At 43.8% G+C, this 23,151-nt stretch overlaps 1 protein-coding gene across 30 annotated transcripts in view; it reads left to right on the top strand.

Annotated features, from left to right (window-relative positions):
• Positions 1–23,151, top strand: part of ZNF532 (zinc finger protein 532) — a 106,911-nt gene that overhangs the window by 20,376 nt on the left and 63,384 nt on the right. For 7 of the 30 annotated variants that reach the window (XM_072757991.1, XM_072757986.1, XM_072757990.1 and 4 more), the window contains one exon: positions 7,007–7,174. The exons of the other annotated variants lie outside the window; for them this stretch is intronic. The gene's annotated coding sequence lies outside the window, so the exon portion shown is untranslated. The remainder of the gene's footprint in view (positions 1–7,006; positions 7,175–23,151) is intronic. 30 annotated transcript variants of the gene reach the window in all.

A 23,151-nucleotide genomic window follows, 5' to 3' on the forward strand; every position in this document is an offset into this window, starting at 1 on the left:
CAGAGGGATTCCTGGAGGTGAAATGAAGGACAGCCCTGGGGAGGACGTTTCTATAGGCAGGTTTGGCTAGCCCGGCAGCCTGGGTTGTGCGGCCTGAGAACTGAGCTCACTGTTCAGGTCCCAGCAGTGGTTTGGTACTCAGCACACTCTTGTAGTGCTGGAGTTTTTCAAGCCAGAGCCATTGCTTTGAAATGCTAACCTGAGGGCAGCCCTGCCCTTTAAATTTACATTTTGCTTTCTAAAGAAAAACCTGAGACAGGTATTTTTGGAAGCTTTGTATGTTCAGTAAGTAGATATTCCACTGCTCAAGAACCTCCGTGCTCTGGGCAAGTCAGCGCAATTCTATTTTTGACTCTTGAGCAAGCAAAAGAAAAACAGTGGTCATGTGAATTGACTGGAGGTGCTGAATTTGGGTATGTTTGGTACAGGTTTCGTTACAGGGTGCTGAATCCAGCACCCTGTGTCCTGTGCCTCTTGGGCCGCTGAGATGGACTGGTGGGAGAAAAGGGGAGATAGAGAAGGGGTCTGATCAGCTGCAGCAAGCAGGGAGGGACTTGTCACCGTCCACCTGGGCCCCCATGAGAGCCACAGAGCAAAGCAGAAGCCCCCCACGTGTGAGTGTGCAGGAGTGTCTGGGTCATGTGAGACAGGCCAGTATTGCTAGAGGTGGTGAACGTGTCATCTTCCAAATCCTAGACCCTCTCTGAATGCCGGAGACCATGCTGAGCTGTGGTCAATCCCACTTCCTGAGGAAGTGACTGAGGTGGCCAGCTTTTGAAAGCTGCTTCACCCTGCAAACCCCCCCCCCCCCCCAGGGGGGAGCCAGGAGGAGTCAAATCACATGCACATTGATTTTCCTTTGAGCAGGGGCTTTGAAATGAAAGGAGCCCTCCGCAGAAGTTTCTGTTAGGTTAGCGCTTTGCTTTCAAAAATTATTTCCCTGCTCTGCTATTGTAGTTGTCTTGCTGGAGATGTCCTATATTCTGGGAAATCAGAACGTCAAGGAGGAAATCAGAACATTGAAGGAGCAGAATGTAGTCCGTAAGGATTTTCTGGGATTATGTTCTAGTCTAGGTTAAGAAATCCCACGTAAGAAAAAAAAAAAAAGAAGAAGAAGGAGAAGAAACCCATGTATTTTATTTTATTTGTTTTTTGTTTGTTTTTAAACCCATGTATTTTAAAGGACTTTAATCATTTGAATAATAAAACACACACAAAAAACTAAAAATAAAACACAATCTTCATGGAATGTTTAATTTTATAAGGGCATACTCAGGATGGAATTCTTAGTTTTTGTTTTTTAAATACTTAAAATTTGAGAGAGAGTGTGTGTATGTGTGTGCGAGTGGGGAGGCAGGGGAAAAGGTTCCGGAGTAGACTCCGCTCTGAGCACAGAGCCCCACGTGGGACTTGATCTCATGATCCTGAGATCACCACCCGAGCAGAAGAGAGTCAGGGGCTTAACTGACTGAGCCACTCAGGCACCCCTTAGATAGTTTTTTTTATAGAGGAAAATGTGGGAAACTGAGTGTTTTGGAATTTGTATGTGATTTTAGCAAAGTACGAAGGAAAACAATATTAAATCTCTTAATTCCACATGAAAGGGCCGTTTTGAACATATCCTATTGTGGCTCAACATCATGTGATTTCTAATTTTGTGAATATGAAATCTGATATTTTCATTTCGAGGTTTTTTTGTTTTATTTATTTATATATTTTTAAAAGGTTTTATTTATTCATTCATGAGAGACACAGAGAGAGAGGCAGAGACACAGGCAGAGGGAGAAGCAGGCTCCATGCAGGGAGCCTGATATGGGACTTGATCCCGGGTCCCCAACGCCCTGGGCCAAAGGCGGCGCTAAACCGCTGAGCCACCCGGGCTGCCCTGTTTTGTTTTGTTTTTAAGTGAGAATGTATCTGAATGTTTGCCTCTCCTGGCCCCTCTTTCAGCCTAGTATGGACTATATTTTCTCTTTTCTTGATTTTCTTTGTTCTTCTCCCCACGCATTTAGGTAACATGCAAGAGTTAAAAGATCTGAAGTTATTTAGGTAGAGAAGCCCTGAAGTTCCTTCCCTGTTCCCAGGTAGCTGGCACAAATAAAGGGTGCTTGTTCAGGCTTTACCTGAAAGCCATCGGATTGTCTTTCTTGAGCCGTGGAACGTATATCCATATGTTATGTATTTTACTTTTTCTTTATAGTACTTTTACTTGGCTGTTCATACATATTTTACATTTTCTATAATATACAGTTATTAAGAGAATAGCAGTCACATTAACTTGAACGTTTGATTTAAAAGGACGTTTTTCCAGACATAGAGCAGGTGCTTAAGAAATATAAACTCCTAAATAAAATTAAGTACTCTTGTCAGTACTTTAACTGTTATAACCTGGGCTTATCCAAACATTTGCTTTTCTTCTACCCAGAAGGCAGTTACTGTGCCCAGGGCCCCATTTCTTCCCTGGAAGGGTGGTTATTACCTGTTTAACGACTTCTAGGTATTTCTTTTTTTTTAAACTTTTAATGGTATCTGTTATCTGCTTGCTAAAATTCTCATCAGCCTCAATTGCTCTGGTAAAAGAATTCTTTTCTCTCTCTCCTCCTCTCTTTTTTGAGAAATAGAAAAATGTAACAAAAAGTATAATATTAATTGCATTTCAAGTATGACCTGTATCATCACCAGCCACTATTTTAATTGTGTATGTCTCTCTGTACCCACACCCTATTCCTCTCCCTGTCCCTCCTCCCACCTCCTCCCTTTCCCTTCCCCCTCCCCTTTCCCTGCCTCTCTTCCTCTTCCTCATCCCTTGGATCTCTTAGGCAGATTGCTCCTTCTTTTTTAGAGGGACCTGGGACTCCCCCCACCCTTTTGTTTTTTAAAGATTTAATTTATTTATTCATGATAGACACACAGAGGCAGAGACACAGGCAGAGGGAGAAGCAGGCTCCATGCAGGGAGCCAGATCTGGGGACTGTGGCAGAAGCTCAACTGCTGAGCCATTCAGGTGTCCTGGGACCTGGGACCCTTGTACTTAGGAACATTTAAAAATCAGCAGATAAATGGGTTGTGCTTTATAAATGGGGTTAAAAAGTTTTCTTATACTTGGGTTTTGGTCTGTGGTTTTGCATATGTAAGAAGCCTCTTGACTTAAAATAGGAATTTGACTTAAAAGTTTGACTCAAGGTACCTTAGAGAGTTGACTAGCTACCTTAATATGTCTTTCTGACCAGTTCTTTTTTTTAAAATTGCTGACTCATATGATTTTCTTTCGCATCCTCAACCAGTGTTTGCCTTTTCTCTTGAAGCTTGGCGAGCTTCTGGATTCATCCTCTCCTTGAACTGGGGGAAGTAGCTTATTTTGATAAGGCTTCCTTCAGGCTAAGATCCCTTCGGAAAGTGGAAGTGGAAGTGAAAGCGTACTGAGATATCAGATATGGATAAATACAGATAAATATATTGCACATTTATGAATAAATGCTTATCCACAGAGAAGCCTAGTTTACTGTGAAGTCAAGAATTTGTCATCTCTCGATGGATAGAACGACAGAAGCTAAACATAAGGGTTATGATTTAAGAGTGAGAGTAAATGACTTTAATGTCTGTTTCCTTCATCTTTCATTTTACCACATGAGTTAAAAATACATCTTCAGAATTTTAAAGCAAATGGGTGAAACTCAACACTGTATATCTTAAAGGTTATTTTTTGAAATGTTCTTATTTTTGCAAGAATTCTCCAAGAAAGGTCTCTCTCGTGGTTCCTTGCCTTGGCAAAATCTTTTTGGAAAATATCAAAATCTAAATTTAAAAGGGTATTCTTGAACAAATGTATGCACTGAATTAACATGAACATATGTCCGGCATGATGGAAACATGCATAGACACGGAAAGATATTGTTGAATGTGACAAAGACTATTATGTTAAAAATGTATATGTGTATTTATATTTATGCGTATGTATGCATTTAGAAGTCTGTATATCTCAAATGTTATCAGAGCTTACCTCTGACTAGTGGGCTTCCTAAAGACTTTTGCTTCTATTTTTGGGTTTTAGAGGATTGACGAAAAGCATATACTACTCTTACAATAAAAATGGTTTCAAAATCTAGGGATGAAAGAAAAGTATTATTTTTATTTTGAGTAAATGGCAGCCCATTGGCTAAATAGAGCTTTTTTTCAAAGATGCTACCTTAGCATTTCGGTTAAGAGGTGCTTCTAATGGAGTGGCAGTGTTTACATGGAGATTTTTGAATCTGAGAGGTTACATTGGCTAGAACCTCCCTGGAGCTGGAGGTGATTGAGCTGTAGGCAGTGAGATGCCATTACTGTAACAATGGCATGAAAGAACTCCAGGTTCTCTGGCTGGTGGATGAGTTGGTGGGGTTCTCAATCTGTAGTTTCAGGAGCATCCAGTCAGCAGAAGGGAGGGAGGAAGATAGGGGCGGAACGATGGGAGAGGGAGAGAGAGAATCTTAAGCAGGCTCTGTGCCTAGTGTGGAGCCTGACGACATGTGGCCCGATCTCAAGACCATGAGATCATGACCTGATCTGAAACCAGGAGTCACATAAAAAAAAAAAAAAAAATGAAACCAGGAGTCAGATGCTCACCCGACTGAGCCACCCAGGCGCGCCCCTGTGGACAGAAAGTCTTAAGGAATGCTTGTCAATAAAGACAGCAGGTTGGCTAATCCAGCTTATCAGATCAGCACTTTCTGATCTGTACTTCAAAGGTTAAAAAAAAAGAATAATTGGAAGTTTCTTTGCATTACTTCAGACCTCAATGAATCTTTTTCTATCATAGAGTACGGATAACCCTTCGTTCTTAGAAATGAGCTAATTGGGAAGCTGTATACGTTTCTGGACCTAAGTGCTTATTACTCGATCTGTTAGAATTGTCCGAAGACCTGGCTTACCCATGAAATGGTTGGCCTTAATCTTCTCTTTCTCTCTAAATATTCCCCCCCCCCCCCCATGCTTCTTGTGTGTGTAACCGAGAGAGTAGTGATTGCGTGGCGCCTTGGTAGGCTTGTTTTTACTTATAGCTGAGTGGTTCCAGAGTAGCCTGATCCTTCAGAAAAGCTCCCAACATGTTCACCAGGGTCACTGTGGCTTTTTCCTTGTCCTGTGTGGACTGTCTTTGGTTGCGAGGTGGGACAACCATTTCCTCTGGTTCTATTTTTTTTTTTTAAGATTTTATTTATTCATGAGAGACAGAGAGAGAGAGAGAGAGGGGCAGAGACACAGGCAGAGGGCAAAGCAGGCTCCATGCAGGGAGCCCGACGTGGGACTCGATCTGGGGACCCCAGGATCACGCTCTGGGCCGAAGGCGGCACTAAACCGCTGAGCCACCCAGGGATCCCCTCCTCTGATTCTAGACTCGAGGAGGAGTGGCTCTGTGGCCCCCCTGCGTCTTGCCGGTCCCTTTGTGGCAGATTGCTTCTGTCTCGTTCTTACTGCCCATCAATGGGCAGTAATGGCCTTGTCATTCTCAGCACTTTTGCCAAGAAGCATAAATACGTGATTTTCATCACAGAAGGCCTTTCCTCTGTTTAGGAGGGGTTGAAATAATAACTGAAAATAATATTCTTACTAATCAAATCCAATAAACCATGGCTTTTTCTGGGTGTTAATTTGCGAGGCTTTAAGATTATTGACCTCCTTATCCTTCCCTAAGGAATTAATTAATCATTTGCCTTTTCTGCAGTTCTGATCCTCCTTTTACCAGCTTCATTTCCATTAGACTTGGTCTTCCTCTGTGTTTAGGCACTCCTTGGCATTCTGTGAACCGAGCTGGTTTATCAGTTTTCTGTAGGTATCTTGGCAGCTTTATCTAGATTCATACTGTACCCTGCCTGGAGTATTTTAGAAGTTAACCTATATTGAGGCCTTGGGGGTAATTGGAATCATAAGAGATGTGTTCTGGGTCCTGGAGAGAAGTTGATATTCCATTCCACGGGAAAGACCAAAGGCATCTACCCAAACTTTCCCTTTCTTCCCTCAAACCCTGTGGCATAGGGCCGGTGAGCAGAGGCTCGATTTGGGCTATTCTGTATAAATTGTTCTGTAAGTTCGATCCAAATTGGCTTGCCCCACATGGATTGTCTACTAGGGTGCCCTGGTCACACCTGGTATCGGTGGCACTCTACAGAGCAGTAGGCATCTTCTGGACACCCTGCCATCTGTGCTTTGTGGAGTGGTGTCTGCTTGCGGGCTGCCAACGAGTAGACTCATTTCTTTATAGCCATGTTTCCCAAAAGACATGGGGTAATGGGGTACCTCTGAGTTGCTCTTAGAAGAAAAAGAGAGTCAAATAGATTTGGTAAACATTTCATACTCCAACACCTCTTTCTGATTCAATAATGTATATTAAAGAGGGTGCCTGGATGGCTCAGTCTGTTAAATGTCTGCCTTTGGCTTGGGTCATGATCCCACTGTCCTGGTCCTGGGATCGAGTCCCACATTGGGTTTCCTGCTCAGCAGGGAGTCTGCTTCTCCCTCTCAATCTGTCCCTCCACCTGTTTGTGCTCCCTTGAGTATTCTCTCTCTCTAATAAATCTTTAAAAAAAAAATCTCAAAAGATGGTGGGGATGAAGATTTTGGGAAACCTTGTGGTAAGGAAACCAGTTTAAATGTTATTTAACCATTTTACTCCAGAATCTTCCTTCCTTCCTTTGGGGAACAGGGATGTGGCTGTGTGTTGGAGCTGCCCCTCACTGGCTCGCTCGCCCACTGCATGTACCTCCTCTTAGGCACATCAACGACGTATTAGTAATCTGAAACACATCGTGGTGGGAGTACCTAAACACAGAAATGGATGAATGCTCGAAATCAGGGCCCTGTGCCCCTCATACTGCTGTTTGCTAAGGGTTACGAGTCCTTTGCTGATATTTATCAGGCTATTTCCCTGAAGATGGTCACAAAAAGGGTACTGGACATTGGAATGCATTTCCAAAATCTTCATTTTCTTTCTTTCTGTCTGTCTGTTTTTCTATCTTTCTTTCTTTCGTAGTCTCTGTGCCCAGCGTGGAGCCCAATGTGGGGCTTGAACTTAGGACCTTGGGATGAGGACCTGAGCTGAGATCAAGAGTCAGACGCTTAACCAACTGAGCCAACTAGACGCCCCTCTAAAATCTTCATTTTAAAATCCATCATTACTTGTCCTCCCCGTTCCTCTCTGGTCAGTGCAGTTTTTTCTTTTTGTTTTTTGTTTTTGATAATTGTGGGTAACATCTGTGTAACATCATGGGTTTTCTTCTAACCATCCGTAAGTATACAGCCCAGTGGCATTAAATACATCACTGTCTGCAAAACCTTTTTATCACCCCCAACAAAAACTCCGTACCGGTTAAATGATAACTTTCCTTCCCACCTTCCCCCACACCGGTAGGCTCTGCTCTGCTTTGCGCCTCTGTGTATTGGCCTGTTGCAGGCACCTCCCCTGAGTGGAAATGCAGCAGTTTTTATCTGGCCTGTGTGCTGGGATCCCGTGGAGCCGTCCCTGGTGTCTGGGGTGGAAACTGAGAAAGGAAGGTTGCAGCACACGCCTTTCAGACACTGGTGTCGAAGGGGATGCCTTTCTTCCTCTGCAGAATTTTTGGTCCTTGTGTACCTCTTACTATAAACCATTTCCGGTCCCTCTTTAAAGGTGTTATATAAATAAAACAATGATGGGCGATGTCGATAAATGTTAGAAAGATCAAAACAACTGAACAGGTTGAAGCAGGTCGGGATTGCTCATTTCGAGGAGCCTTCAGGAGGCTTTGACGGGTTGAAAGTCAGATGAGGCTCAGGAATGGAGCGAATGGAGGTAAACCAGCAAGAGAACAAGCTGGGAGATGAGACCGGAGCCCCGTGTGACCTCACATTTTAAATCGGGCGGCCTGGTTAGCTAGAGACATAAAAGGCTACACGACTGCATTCTTCAAAGGGCCATGGTTTTGTTCTGGGGTCAAGTCTTAGGTTGTAAGCCTTTTTCTTTTTTCTCTCTGTTTCTCCCTCCCCAGGGCTTGAACAGAAACACACAAAAAAATTCTCCGGGTTGGAATTTCTCTTTGATACTCACCCCGGTGTAAGGGGGGATTGTCATTAACATTTCATTACATGTGCTCTTAGGTTTGGTAGGTTTGACGGAAAGGTTCAGCTGCTTCCGAATTAAACAAATACTTTTTTATGAGCTGTGTGGTTTTCTAGAATACGTGATCCAAAAGTAGTTGGAGGCTGAGCCCTCCCCCGCACCTTTCTTTCCTTCCTTCCTTCCTTTTTTTTTTTTTTTAAATTCTCACTGGGGAAGGGTCTTCTCAATGCACTGAGGTTGGGGGAAGAGAGACCTAAAAAAAGAAAAATACATTTAAAAATTCTTCCTGAATATTCATGAAACCTAATTTTGCAATAAAAAAAATGACTATTTCTGGGTTTTCAGTTATGTAACATTTTTTCCGACAAGTAATGGAATATGCCATATTTCACTGTAAACAGCTTTTAAGACCACACTAAATGCAGTCATGCCCTAAGGGTTACAATTAGTGAACTGCTTTCTAATTGTGACAGATTTGCATTTGCATTAGGTAAAGCCTTGAGTAGATTTTATGCAATTTTTTTTTTTTTTTGAGAAATGCTTTGAGGAGCAGAGTGATTTTTTTTTAAGTTGTTTCTATTGAGGGAGGAGATGTGAAATTAAGATCATAACCTCACGATTTCTAACAGTTTCAATTTTTTGTGAAAGCACGGACACAGCTTTAGAGGAATCCCAACAGTGTCTTCCAGTCCTCAGCCCTGTGGATGGTTAATTTCACCTTTTTGATCTTCTGTTAATTGACTCTCTGGTTTCTGAATAATCCCTCACAGTGCTAACTTTGGACTTCATTTTAGATGTTACCTCCTGACTATCCTGATGGAGGTCACAAGCCTGGGCTATGGAGGCTGAAGGTGTGGGTTTTTGTCCATCCTCTTAACATTTACTGGCCATGTGTCCTTGAGCAAGATCCTGAAACTTTCTCTGCCTGGCCTATAAAGTAAGAATAATAATAATAATAATAATAGTAATAATAGGCACCAGGCCACGCCTTGCTGTTGCAGAGCAGAGCCTGGGGCAAAACTATAGAAGACCAGCTGGCTAAATTTTTAAAAGGTATAATGAAATATTTAAAAGACATATTTAAATATTTAAAAGGTATATACCATATGTCTAAATATTTAAAAGGTTTAAATCCAGCTGTATCTGGGGCCCGGTCCCCATTCCCATCCATGGCCTGGGAGCCTGCCCCTCAGGTCCCAAAGTCTGAAGGTGCCCTCATCCTCCCAGCAGCCCTGGGAGCCGAGGGAGCAGGTGGCAGCTGGGCCGGAGCCCCTGGGACCCAGCTGCTTCCCAGGGAGCCTGGATGGGTGGAGTCTCCATCCAGCATAATTTTCTAGAACTTCTCCCACTTAACCCTTGTGATTGAAAACATGCAGCCATTTGTAAACTTGGGCCTTGGTGCCCCTGGGAGTCAGGGAGCTCTGGTACCCCAGGGCGGAGGCTGTGGTCTCCATATCCACACACCCCTCCCCTACTGCCCTGTGTCTTGTGTAATTCTTATTTACCCAGCCACTTTCCAAAATTAAAGAAAAAAAAAAACAAAATGAAACTTATAAGAGACCGAAGAGAACAACAACAACAACAACAACAACTTTCTGTTTAGTACTTGAGATAAATAGCTGTCTAAAGCCCAAGCCCAGGGCAGGGCCCCCTTCTGTCTGGAGATAAGGGTGCTGAGTACTCCAGGGACCGATGGGGGAACCCGAGTAAGCCCGCGGCACAGGAAGCAGCGCACAGTTGTTTTTGTATTTCTTAAATTTTGGGGTGGTTGTTTAATTTTGCCGTGCCACAGACTGTTTGTTTGATGTGCTAGGCCATGAGAAGTAGAGGGTTTGCTAGATGTAGCAAATAGAAAATAACAAGATGCCCAGATAAACAATGGAACGTACTTCTACGAAAAGACAAATCATTGTTTATCTGAAATTCAGATTGAACTGGGCATCCTCTATTTTATCTGGCAGCCCTGTGCAGTCCCCAGCGTCCCAAGACTTGGCCCCTTTAGTCTTGGGAGATATTCCTGTATTTTCTCTTTGATAATGCTCAGTCTTTATTTTTTCTTTCTGAAACACTCTTAAGTCAGATGTTGGACCAACTGGATTGAACTTTTAATATTCATGCCTTTTCCCTTTCGTTGTCTGGATCTCTTTTCAAGTCTGCATTCCTTGACTTTACTTATTTATTTTTACCCATTTTATCTTTTATTTCAGTTATTTATTATTTCTAGAAGTTCCTCCTTCTTCTCTGGGTGCTTGTTTTCCATAACGTCCTATTCTGTTTCCTCTGAGGACATTATTTGTGTATACATTCTTCCACTCTTTGCAGCACTTCTGTCCTCTTTCTGTTTTTTAATTCTTTATTTATTCTGGTCTCTTTCCTGTTGGAGGCATTTCCTCAGATGTGACAGTCTTGAGTTAAGGATGAGGCCGTGAAAAGCTGATTGGAAGCTCTCGCTTCCCCATGAGACTGTCCTTCGGGGCGGCGGGGGGTGGGTTCTATGATTACTCACAGAGCTGGACCCCTCATTGCAGGATCCCACAAGTCAGCATCTGGGATCTTCTCATTGGGGCTTTCATTTCTTCGGAGATTTGTCCATACGGAAGCCCACAGGCCTGGCTTTCTGTCTGCTACTTCACACCTGCGGCTCTGAATCCCAGGCCTCTGTGGCTCAGATGACCTGCAGAATTTTCTCCTTGCCCTCCCCTGGCTGTGCTAGCTTGCAGGGGGCCAGGAAGTTGTACACAGGCTCTTTATCCACTCCTTATTTGAGCCCTAGCCTCCTCCTCTTGCCATACATGGTGTCTCCTTTGCTGAGTCCAAGACCTGAGCTTCTTTGAAGTTCCCTAGGACCAGGACACCTGGGTGGCTCAGCAGTTGAGTGTCTGCCTTCAGCTCAGATCCTGATCCCGGGGTCCTGGGATCAAGTCCCACATCGGGCTCTCTGCATGGAGCCTGCTTCTCCCTCTGCCTGTGTCTCTGCCTCTCTTCGGTGTCTCTCATGAATAAATAAATAAAGTCTTAAAAAAAAATTGATGTTCCCTAGGACCAACTGTCCCGTCTCCTTGGCAGCCTCCTGCATGACCTTGGGTTGTAACTTTGTGACCCTACTAAGCCAGCTGCCACCCCTCTGTCCTCCTCCTTTTCCTAAAACTTTGTTGGTGTCTTAAGTTGATTTGACTCCCTTCTTGCTGTCCTTGCCTTGTGTGGGTATATGATCCAGGTAGTTTTTGGTAAGGACTTTATTTAGAGATACAGTTCACCCATGTGCAGGGTACAGTGGTTCTGCGTTGCACACACAGAGTTGGTTAGCTGTCTTCATGGTCACTTGGAGCACTTTTGATCCCCCAGAGAGAAGCTCTGTCCTTCCTTACTGCTCTCAGCGCCCCCAGTCCTGAGCAGTACTAGATACTTTCTGTCTGTATTTGCTATTTTTAAGCTATTTTTTAGCTTTTTAAAAATACTTTAATGTCATCTTTGTAGGATTTCAGGAGGGAAGGAAAGAAACCCATGAATTCAGTCAAAATCTTTCGCGGGAAGCTCTTGCCTGGTACAAAATATTAATACACAAAAAACGCCCTGCCTGTTTTTCTACTTCTGCATTCCAAGGATTGACTGGTGTGCCCCCGATAGACATGGCAATTTTCTTCCACATTCCCTCTCTCTCTCTCTCTCCTTTCCCTCTTTTTTATTCCCTTGTTTAATGTCTTTGCTTGACCCGAACCTGGATCTTTTGGAAGCTGGAAGCTGGAAATTGCCAAGCCTAGATCAGTTGCCTTCCTGTCTTCTTGGCTTCCAGCAGTTTTCAGGTGTCTGAGGAGTGGTTGTACAGGGGAGCTAACACGGAACTGGAGGGTTAGTCTTCGAATCCAGGTCCCCAGGTTATTTTGTGGGTGGAGGAGGTAGAGGCTGTGTGCTTGTGAAAGTAGTCTGCTTTCAGTTGCTTAATAACTTTTTTTTTAAGATTTTTTTTTTAAAGTAATCTCTACACCCAGCACAGGGCTCAAACTCCTGATCTCAAGATCAAGAGTTGCACGCTCCACCAACTGAGCCAGCCAGGCACCCCTCAGTCGCTTAGTAGTTTTTACTCTCATACGTCACTGCTCAGTCAACACTTGCTCTCAGGGGAGCATTGCTGTTGGCAGTTGTAGAGCATGGACTGAACGAGTTGGGGAGAGAGGACACACGCACAAATGCGCACCTGTTAGAAGTGATGACCAGCACACCCGCTAGAGTGGGGTCACAACTTAGCATGACCTCGGAGGTCATCCTGCGCAGATGTTAACCTCTTCTTGGGGTGGCTGCCAGGGAGCCCTTTCCCTGTGTCACCCTGCCTTCATAGCCGCCAGACCCTGATCTTCTTTCCCACCCCCATGGCCGCCTCCCTTCTTCTTTCCATGAAGAAAGGGCAGCCATTCAACTTTCCAGAGAACTAGGTGACTCTGGGTAGATAATTCTGCAATGTGATGGGGTCTTCTTGGCCCCCTTTGCTTTGACTTTTCTCTGAGCCCACTTTGTCCATCCCCTTCTCTGACTTCTCTTGGAGTGTTGATTCATTGGTGTGGGACTTGGGGACTGCTCTTCTGAGTGGGGCTCCTGGCTGGAGGATTATATTGAGGGCTCTTGGCCTGGCTTTCATTTGCCTTGACGTGTTGTGGCTGCTCCTGCTGGTGCTTGGCCTCTCATGGGGCCCAGTCTATGAGCCATGGCCTGCTGTTGTGTCCAGTCAGTGTGTGAATGTGGTCTAGTGGTGTGGATCGGGCCAAGGTTGGGCAAGGAGTTGTTGAGATTGCAACTAGTTCTTGGGCATGCTTGACCGGGAAGACAGACTTTTGAAATGAGGACAAAGGGTTATGGGACAGTCAGAGAGACAGACCTATTGAGGGATTTTGCTTTGTGAGTTGAAATTCTGCTGCCTTTTCAGAGGAAACTGCATTCTTTGTCCATGTACAAACTCCAGGCCACCCTAACGATGGCTGATGCTTGGACTGGGGGCACCTCTGCAGTGGGAGAGAGGCCATATACTGTGAAGTGAGATGAGACTTAGTAAGGAACCAGTGCCATCGCTCTGTAAAATGTCCTCCTTTTCCTCCAGCCAAACCATCATTACCTCCAAGCTACTTCACCTTCTTGCCTCAAAAACACATTTTTCTTTTTTTTCCTCTTTTGTTTTACTGTTCTAATAGATCAACAAAGAGAAGAAGAAAAGAGCGGGTTGATGCTGATGTGTTTGGTGCTCTCCATATATATTACTTATTTTGACTTATGCAGCAGTCCTGTGCGGTGGCTGTTTACTGTTGGTTTCCATTTTGAAGATGATGAAGTAGAGACTCTTCTGTGAGAGAAACCTGAGGAATGGGTTCCTATGCGTGGCTGATGGAGCAGGGTGTGTGTTGGGGGGATTCTGGGCCAGAAAATAGTGTGGTCTGAAAAGGAAAGGTGCATCTGTAAGAGATACTTGCTGGGCTGCCCCAGGGAAGTGTGTGGCCCTCGCCCAGCTGGATAGTCTTCGGTGTCAGGCCAAGGAGTTTGGCTGTAGTTTGGAAAGTGATTTGAGGATTTTGTATAGAGGGGATTGATTAATAGGGTTAAAATAGAATTTAGAAAGGTGAATCTGGCTGTTCTGAATGAGACAATGTTGAAATGGGTGTTGTCTTTGTCTAGGGTAAGGTGACATGGTCCACAAGTAGAGCAGGGAAGGTGTTCTAGAGAGCATGCATGTGATGGGACTGAGGAGAATGTGCAGGACTTGGTGGGAGAGAAGTAGAGGTGAAATTCTTTTTTTTTTTTTTTTTAAAGCTTTTATTTATTCATGAGAGACACACACACACAGAGAGAGAAAGAGAGAGAGAGAGAGAGAGAGAGAGGCAGAGACACAGGCAGAGGGAGAAGCAGGCTCTATGCAGGGAGCCTGACGTGGGACTCGATCCTGGGTCTCCAGGATCACATCCTGGGCTGAACTCGGTGCTAAACCGCTGAGCCACCAAGGCTGCCCTAGAGGTGATATTCTTAATTTGAGTGGCTGAGAGAAAAACAGTGTAAGGAGAGGGAAGTCTGATTTTGAGGAATAGATGGAGAACCCAGTGGAAGAGACCGGAAATGACATAGGATTGTAAATATCCCCCCGGGCCCTTTAACTGGATATCTCAGAAAAAAAACAAAAAAACAAAAATTAGTTTTGAACTCTCTGAAGTGAGTGACTATTGGATGATGTGCAAGTGTTTCGTGAGTCAGTTGTGTGTGAGAGAGAGGGAGAGAGAGTATATGTATCAAGTCTGAAGTCCAAACCTTGGAGAATGTGTACATTTAGAAACCGCCATGTAGAGGTTTTTAAGACATTTTTAGCCTACGTTCGGGGAAAGTTCAACTATTTGTTTTTTATTCCTCTGCAGGTCTTCAGCTAGTAATGGTAGTATTTTTTGATTTTATTATTTTTATATACTTTTCTTATAAAGAATTATATAGTTAAGGGGTGCAGGGACTCCTGGGTGGCTCAATGGTTGAGCACCTGCCTTCGGCCCAGGGTGCGATCTTGGAGTCATGGGATCGAGTTCCACTTGGGCTTCTTGCATGGAGCCTGCTTCTCTCTCTGCCTGTGTCATAAATAAATAAATAAATTAATAAGTAAGTAAATGAAATATTTAAAAAAAGAGGGTGCATAGATGCCTCAGTTGGTTAGGTCTCTGATTCTTGATTTCAGCTCAGGGCTTGGTCTCAGGGTTGTGATTTAAAGCCCTGCATTGGGCTCTACACTGAGTGTGGAGCCTACTTTAAAAAAATTATTTAGTTAAGATGGTAAATTTTGTGGTGTGTGTATTTTATCACAATTAGAAAAACTTAGATGTACACCTTGTTCTGTTTCCTGCATATGGGCTGTTAATTACATTGGCTTTGTGATATATGTGGATTTTAGTATATGATTGGGAAATTATTTTGCATATAATTTATTTAAAGGGAAGCAGCAATTTCTATTTATGGCTGCTAAAGTTTGGAACAGCAGATTCCATTTACAATGCTATCATGGAAGGAAAGACTGACTTTAATAGAAGATACCTACATCATGGTGAGAGGTGTAAACAATTCATTTATTTCCATGTGACCTGCACAACCAAATCTTTATTTAGGAGGAATTTTTTTTTCAAGGTGGGTAGGGGCAGAGGGAGAGAGAGTATCTCAAGCAGACTCCATGCCCAGGGCAGAGCCGGATGCCAGGCTGGATCCCAGCACCCTGAGATCATGACCTGAGCCGAAATCAAGAGTTGGGTGCTTAACCAACGGAGTGGAGCCCTCCAGGTGCCCCCGGAGGAACCTAATTTTTTTATAGGCTATTGTTTTGTTTTATTTTATTATTATTATTTTTAAAGATTTTATTTATTCATGGAGACACACAGAGAGAGAGGGAGAGGGAGAAGCAGAGATAACAGAGGAAGAAGCGGGCTCCATGCAGGGAGCCTGACATGGGACTCAATCCCGGGTCTCCAGATCAGGCCCTGGGCTGAAGGTGGCGCTAAACTGCTGAGCCACCTGTGCTGCCCTAGGCTGTTGTTTTATATATTAAATTTTCAGCGATCCATTTGTCATATTGTCTGCCATTAGGCAAAAAGAGACACCAAATAAGTCATTTATCATCTTTATAGTCTGTGGCTATCTGTGGTAGCAGAAGATCATCCCAGTCATACTGGGATGCAGAAAGCATGGAATATGCAAACTTTGGGAAATTCTATTTCTTTGTTTCGTTTGTCTTTTTTTTCTTTCCTTTTCTCCGTTTGTTATGTTTTGTTTTAAAGATTTTATTTTTTTAAGTAATCTCTGCACCCAGTGTGAGACTTGAACTCACAACCCTGAGATCAAGGGTCACACATTTCACTGGCTGTGCCAGCCAAGGTGCCCCGGGAAATTCTATTTCTAATCAACTTTGGTTTAAAAATTGTTAAGTCATTTTGATTAGTCAGTGGCTGACCTTGAGGCAGCTTATTGGTAAGAGGATAAAAGGGAAAATTAATCTCCATATATACAGAGCTGTTAGGTAAACATTTTAGTAATGCCTTGTTTGTAATGTTGTTGGCCTGAGGTCTCTGATTTCTTCAGTTTTTACCCGATGCCCTATCCTGTCCCAGCATCCCATCCAGGATGTTATATTTCGTTATCCCGTCTCCTTACTCCTCTCCTCCCTTGGCTGTGATGCTTTCTCAGAGTTCCTTTGTTTTTCATGACCCTACAGCTTTGATGAGTAGTGGGCAGGGTATTTTATAGAATGTCCAGCAACTGGGATTTGTTCTGTGCCTTTCTTGTGGTTAGGCTGAGGTTGCATGTTTCTGGGACATGGCTGTACAGGTGAGTTACCACTGTGGATGTTGACCTTGGTCATCTGGCTTGGAGAGTGGTTGTCAGACGTTTCCACTTAAAGTTACTTTTTTCCCCTCCCCTTTCTGTACTGTCCTCTTTGGAAGAAAATCACTTTAAGGAGTTAGGGGTTGATTCACCTCCATAAGAGCAGGGCATCTACATAAGTTAATTGGAATTCTTCTGCACAGGAGATTTATCTGCTTTATCTCATTTATATTTTCAGTTTCATATCATAGACTCACTGGTTTTTATTTTATACTTTGGGTTATGATCCAATACTACTTTATTTGTTGCTCACATTGTACAAGCTTAGGCCACAGGGAGCTCTCTCAGCTGACCTTTGCATTCCTTTGACATGACCCTGTCAGTGTTGGTGTGTTGTTTTGGGGACACTTACTCATTTACTGGCACAACCAACATGCTCCGGGTCATTTTGTGCATTTCCTGCCTGATCCTAGAATCAGCCATTTCTCCAAGGAACCCTAGTTCCCTTTTGTGAAGAATGGTGTCAAAACCAAGATCCTTGTGCCGGCTGTCCCCATTCTTGGTCTTTGCCAGGCATCTGCACCAGATGGGCTCACCTTCTCGCATGACTCACTTTCTTCTTTCTCTCATCCAATCTTTCCATAATACTGCCCGGGTTGGTTTCTGTGTAGCTGTCAGATTTTTAGAAGACTACATCAATACAAAATTATTATTCTGGGGTGCCTGGGTGGCTCAGTCAGCTGAGTATCCAAGTCTTGATTTTGGCTTAGGTCATGATCTTGGAGCCTGCTTGGCATTCTTTCTCCGGCTCCCCCTGCCTCTCCTCCTGATCACATGCATGCCATCTCTCTCCCTCTGTCTCAAAAAAATAAATAAAATCTTAAAAAAAATTATTATTCCTTGGATGAGGAGGTAAGCTGCTTTTTTATGTGGTCTGAGTTCCGGTATCGATACTACACAGGAATCTGGCAATAGGATTGAATCTGGGTTGATGATATTTTTGGTCTGCGATTTATATCTTTTATTACGGCTCCCAAGAATTTTTACAGATTTGTGAGCCTTAGGGAGATAGTTAAAAACTCATTAACATTAAATTTTGAGCATTTGGTTTTATGAAGGCAAAATAAATAGATGAAATAAAATGGACTTGGGAACTGGAGGTTTGCGTTTGTCTTTCCCAATTTACAGTGTAGCTTCGATGATAGGGAATGCCAAGGGTAGTGACAGAGTTAAATGAGGGAGATTAAAAGCAAAGTGTAGGCGACTGGAACAGTATGAAAATTCACATCTTCAGGATGTAATTTCTTCTATATTTATCCTTCATGGGAAACCCTATATGAGAATCACTTTGTGAGTGTGAAAATCTCAAAACGGATGGAGGTATACATTATTTTCTCTTCCTCAAATTCACATTAATTATTGATTGATTTTTTAAAAAAATTAACTAAAACTCAAAACTTAAGAGTTTTATATAAATTCTTAGAGCTCCCCTAGGAAAACCTTACTTGCAGGGGCTCTGGGGATTTGGAGAAGGCACATCTTTCAGGTATGACCTTCTCTGACGTTCCACTCTTCTGCAGAGGAGAGAGCTGCTGTTTGTGGGAAGTTGTGCAAACTCTGAAGTGCTGTGTCTGTGTCAATATAGTTCTGCTGTGGTTTGGAAGCTGTAGGGATCCAGTGGAGTTAGATGAGGGTGCCACTGCGTCTCTGTCTGGGCATCTCTTCCATCCACCCCACCCTGGTTCTGACCTGGTGGGTTTGATTTGTGCCCCAGCTTTAACCCTGATTCTGACTGAGGCTCACAGCTCCGTGTAGGGACCTTCCATCCCCCGGCCCCTCAGGATCAGCCTCCCCACTTGAGAGTGCTGTCCACTTAGCTGCTTTCCTTTTCTTGCTCAAGTACAGGTGCCCTGTGACAAGGAAGGTTAATAATCCCAAACCGTTCTCCACACTGTAATCTTGAATGCTCAGCCAGGTAGGTGTCCTGGCTCTAGTTATAGGATTCCCATTTGGTTGTGGGATGAAAAGAATAGGAACATTCCTTGAAATTTTCTGACCGGGGCCACTCCTTGTTTGACTTGGATATTTTCTGTGCTTTTTGTGCTGTGTGTTTGATTTTGACAACACTCTTTCTAAATATCTAGCTAAGTACCAGTCCTCCCCATGTCCCTGTTAACCTCATTTTTTAGGTGGAAAATTTTCTTTTTTTTTTTTTAAGATTTTATTTATTTATTCATGAGAGACACACAGGGGGAGAAGAGAGAGAGAGAGAGGCAGAGACACAGGCAGAGGGAGACACCGGCTCCATGCAGGGAGCCTGACGCAGGAGTTGATCCCGGGTCTCTAGGGCCTGATCCTGGGCTGAAGATGGCACTAAACCGCTGGGCCACCCAGGCTGTCTGAAAATTTTCTTTCTAAAAAAATTTTAAAAAGGTTTTATTTATTTATTTAAGAGAGAGAGAGAGAGAGAGAGAGAGAGAGCACAAGTGGGGAGGAGAGGGAGAAGCAGGCAACCTGCTGAGGACCCTGGGATCGTGACTTGAGCCTTAGACTCTTAACCAGCTGAGCCACCCAGGCGCCCCTAAGTGGAAAATTTTCTGACACAAAGAAGTCTTAGCAAAGGGAACGTTGGTGCTGGAATGGACCAGTGCTGGCAGGGCGGGTGTTTTGTCCTCCTACTTGTTGTCTTCATTTTGTGTAGCTGGGACGTTAAATGCTGTCTTCACCAGGGTTTGTCCATAGAAACGAATTTATTTTAGGGAACTGTATGGATGGGTTCTGTATGCTTTTGCTTATTACTATTAGCTAAGAGACCAGAGTGTAGGTTGGTAAGTTAGCTCATGTAGCAGCAGAAAGAAGTAAATAGGATATTCATCATCTCCCTCTGTGCGTCCATTCATTATTCAGTGAACAAATACTTCTCTTAAAACTGGTAAGCAAACCGTATGGGAAAAAGTTCAGACTTTCTAATAATCAATAATGTAGAAATTGGTATATAATAAGTTATCTTTTTGCTGCCTCAGACATTTGCTAATAAATATTTATAAAGTTGAGGGACAGGATGCACTTAAAATAGCTCTAATGCATAATGGCAGCAACAAAAATTGGTATAGCCTTTTGGGAAATCATTTTGGCATTTATATTATGGATCAGGGGAAAAAAGGACCTTTGGTTAGCATAATTTGGAGACTACTGCATTCCTCTTTTCAGAGATTTAGAATATTCGTTAGCATGATAATTAGTCGTCCTGCTGAAAGGAATCTGTTCAGTGTAGAAAAATCCAGCATTTACTATGTGTATTTTAGCCTTGTGTTTGTGAAAATCCTAATAAGATCCTACAGAAGTCATGTCTGTTTCATAGCATGTGAAATGCTGCCTGAGGGTTTTTAATGTTTTCGCAGAGAAGGTGAATGTCATCGGCATAACACAGACAGGACTCAGGAGAAACAGGTTGGAACGTGAGGGATTTTGGTTAACTTTGACACGTGGTTGGGGGAGCCCAAGTGGAATCTTAGACTGGCAGTTTGGAAAGGTGGCTCTTAACAGTAGAATTAGGACTGAATGTGAAATGCAGGAGTTCTGTGAATGTGCACGATGGTTGTGATCACGGGAGTTGCCTCAGCTGCCCTTGAACCAAGGTAGATACACAGTTTGATGGGACCCACTGGGGAGGAGGGAAAGGCCGAGCGTTGGGAGGAGCCTGGTGGGCTCCTGGTGGTGCTGTGGGGTCTACGGGAGGGAAGGACGGTGGGGCACGGAATTCTTGCTGCAAGACCACGGACAGTGGGAGAGGGCACAGCCTGCAGGACGGGGCTGTGGTACAGGTGTTTTCTACCTACGAGGCGCTGGCTCGATTTCATTTAGTAGCTGTACACTATTAAATGATAGCATGTATTTTCATTTAACTATATTTTGAAATGATTATAAGTTACAGAGAAGTTGCAAAAAAGCAGAGTTTCCAGGTACCCGTTTTACCCTGACCACCTTGCATCATCATAACAGTCATCAAAACAAAACAGCTATCACCGGTGTAATACTGCTAAGTAGATTACAGACCTTATTTAGATTTCAGCAGTTTTTGTACCAACTAGAGGAAAGTATGTGCAAGTTTCCTCTCTCTGCGGCCTTACAGCCTGCAGTCAGAACTGTGTCTTCCTGGGACTTCAGCAGGTTCTTTTCTTCCCTCCCACTTCTGCATGCTGATATTATCGACTGTGATGCAGTTAGGTTCTTTGTTAAAGTTGCTCCTTCATTTTGGGCTTCTCACTATTCCTGGTCATCCACCCCCCCCACCCCATTACATACAGTAAAGTTCTCTGGGTTTTGACAAATACAATAAAGTATGTATCCACCCCCAGAATTGTGATACAGAACAGTTTCTTCATTCCCAGATTCCTTCCTACAGCCTGGATTTTAGAAGTGGCATCAGGCGAGTGGATTGCAGAGGCACTGGGAGGGAGCTAGAGATGCATAATTTGTCCCGGCGATCAAGCCCTTGAGTGAAGGCAGCGTGCCCGTGATACAGGGCACTGAGGGTGGTCCAAAGGCTAAGATTAGGGGGAGGTCTCTTTGTGCCAGTAGATAGAGATGACAGGCAGGCCCGAGAGTGCAGGACAAGGCGGCAAGCTCACAGTGGATTTGGAGGATCGGCTTGCAACCGCCAGTCGTGCAGGAGTGAGAAAGGTCAGAAGGCAGGAAGGGCTCAGGGAGAGGTCTCACCTGATGCTCACTGTCTCTGAAGCTGACTGCAGGGAGAGGAAAGCACAGAGCAGCTGAGAGGGAAGGTTAGGAACAGCCTCTGACCACTGGCAGCGTGGGAGTCAACCATGTGGAAGAGAGCATTGTGGAGCCAAGTGAGACTGGGGCTCCGGGTGTGGGGGATCAAGAGCAAGGATCTGCAGTCTTCTCTAGAAGTTCTGTGGGCTGCTAGAGAGCCTTAGCGGGAAAAGCCAAGGAGCTCTTTATGGCTGAGCTTTGAGATCTTGGATCTAAGGGTGACCTTCCTTAGGGGGGATGACACAGGATGTATGCCAAAGATCGCCAGTTGAGCTTCTGGAAGGGCTGAGGTTTGTGGGGACCCTTTTTGCTCATGTGTCAGGACGTTTCCCTGGCTTCTCTGCAGGGCTGGGGAGAGTGGATGGGCCCAGGAGGGCAGGGAGGCAACTGTGTGTATTGCCTTTGTGGGCAGTGCAGAGAGCCATAGGGAAGGGCGGGTGGATTTTATTCTTGTATCTCTCAAGGTTGTGCCCTGGTTAGGTGGTGCTGTGTTTATGTTTCCAGAAGGGGTTTGAACTTTCCCATCAATTGTATTTCAAATCAGGAACACTGAGTATTGACTGAAGAAGGAAACACTAACTTGGCCAAAGTATCTGCATATTGAGAATTGATACAAGGGTCCTACTGAGATGGATAGGAGGATTTAGTGAAACAAGTAAATATTCTGGATAAATAGCAGCTGTTTTTTCTTATTAATTCATACAGAATTAGCACAATGTATATCCTGTTCTTGTCACCTTGTATGTGAGATTAAAGATTTATTTATCATAGAGAAAGAGAGAGAGGATCTCCGGCAGACTCTGCTGAGTATGGAGCCCACGTGGGTCTCGATCCCACCACTCTGAGATCATGACCTGAGCTGAAATCAAGATTTGGCCGCTTAACTGACTGAGCCCTCCTTGCGCCCCTGAAGGGTCTTCTCACACACCCCATGCTACCCTGGTGTAGGCTGTGTAGAACATTAAATTCTTCTGCCCTCATTGGGCAACATGATCAGGACCCCAGCCAGTGCAGAAAAGTAGGAGGTGGTGATGCGATGTGGTAGAAAAGGAACCTGTGCACCTTCATTACTTTGTTGAATTCCTCTTTAAAAATAAGGGCTTCGGTATCCAGATAATGCTAGATTCATTCAGAGTCCGTTTAATGTGGAGGAAAAAGATAAAAAGTGAGCACTTTTTTTTAGTATTTTGTCACTTGCATGGAGCCTTCAAATGGCAAATTCTTAGGAGATTCTTGCCATAGATCCACTATCATTGCTTAGCATTCCTCAAAGCTGCGCACACTTGCAGATGTGTGCATGTATGTGTATGTGTGTGCGTGTGTTTGTTACTGTTAATTTGAAACCTAAGTGTTTGCCAATTTGGGGGTCCAGTCTTGCTGACCTGGTGCCCCTTCCTAGAGAAGCACTGAGACAGAGGCTCTTCACAGCTGCTCCAGGGACAGAGCCATCAGATTATTTTTGTTCTTTTTTTGAAACTCTAATAAATGGACATCTGTTCCCAGCTGGCTTAGGAAAAGTGAAGATGCATGAGGCGGACCTGTGTAACTGAACTGGTTTGGTATTTGGAATGAAATTGCGCTGAGAAAGTATTTTTTGTCTTATAAGCAATCCAGATTGAAATGGGTTAGAAGCCAGAGGCAAAAGAGATGTGATTTCTTTCTTTTTTTCTTTCTCCCCCTCCCTTCCTTTTTTTCCCCTGTCTCTTCTTTTCTTTTTGTGGTTGAGAGATGTAATGATGGAGAGCCCCGAGAATGCTAAAGGTGGGAGAGAGATTGGTGATAGAGGAAGAGCTGAAGGTTTGCATACTAGTATAATGGGGGAAATGTAGACAGCCAGCAGAAACCAAGGCCCCTTTATGTCTTTGAAGACTTGTAAAAACTGGGGGTGCTAGATTAATTTTTTCTGAGGAACAAATTAAATATGAAACACTGCTTAATATTAGCATGTTACAATGATTTTTTTATATCTGGGGGTACCT

The sequence above is a fragment of the Vulpes vulpes genome, chromosome 5 (genome assembly GCF_048418805.1).
Source record: "Vulpes vulpes isolate BD-2025 chromosome 5, VulVul3, whole genome shotgun sequence".
Lineage (NCBI taxonomy): Eukaryota > Metazoa > Chordata > Mammalia > Carnivora > Canidae > Vulpes > Vulpes vulpes.